The sequence below is a fragment of the Austrofundulus limnaeus genome, unplaced genomic scaffold (genome assembly GCF_001266775.1).
Source record: "Austrofundulus limnaeus strain Quisiro unplaced genomic scaffold, Austrofundulus_limnaeus-1.0 Scaffold851, whole genome shotgun sequence".
Taxonomy (NCBI): domain Eukaryota; kingdom Metazoa; phylum Chordata; class Actinopteri; order Cyprinodontiformes; family Rivulidae; genus Austrofundulus; species Austrofundulus limnaeus.
In genome coordinates this window covers 163852-164592 of record NW_013953253.1, presented here as the reverse complement: position 1 = coordinate 164592, position 741 = coordinate 163852, and positions in this window count along the sequence as shown.

Sequence of the window (741 nt, the reverse complement as noted above, 5' to 3'; positions counted from 1 at the left end):
CAACAAAAGGTGACAAACTTTTAAAGCTATAGGGAATAAAACACACAGAGCAGCATGGCTCAGAGAACAAGACACGATTTGAAAAGTATTCAAAGCATCATGAAAATCCTCAAGTGCATCACAACAAAGAGGACAAAGAAATGTCCCGATGGATAGAAACTATCTAATGTTCTGCAGTCTGCATCAGTGAGCAGCTCTGTGTACAACCACAGCATGGAAACTTTTTAATAAAACAACCAAAACTGAAAATCTGCAAAGCATTTGTGACGATATTCATCATCATAACAGACAAATGTCCAGTTTTAATGACGCCAGACGTGACAGTTGAGTTATTCAGTGTTTTTGGAGACTATTTGTTCTGTCACCTACTTTTACTTCATTTGGACCTGAAAGCCCTTTAATAACAGCTCCAATTAGTAAGTTTACTATAAAGTTAGACATTTTTCATGACCTTATAGCAAAATATCCTCCAAAACTTCAGTGTTAACTTACAATACTTTTGGTTTAACTCACAATACTCTAACCTTACCTCACAATACTCCAGTGTTGCATCACAATAATCTGGTGTTGCTTCACAATACTCCAGTGTTGCTTCACAGTACTTCAGTGTTGCTTCACAATACTCTAGTGTTGCTTCACAATACTCCAGTGTTGCTTCACAATACTCCAGTGTTGCTTCACAGTACTTCAGTGTTGCTTCACAATACTCTAGTGTTGCTTCACAATACTCCAGTGTTGCTT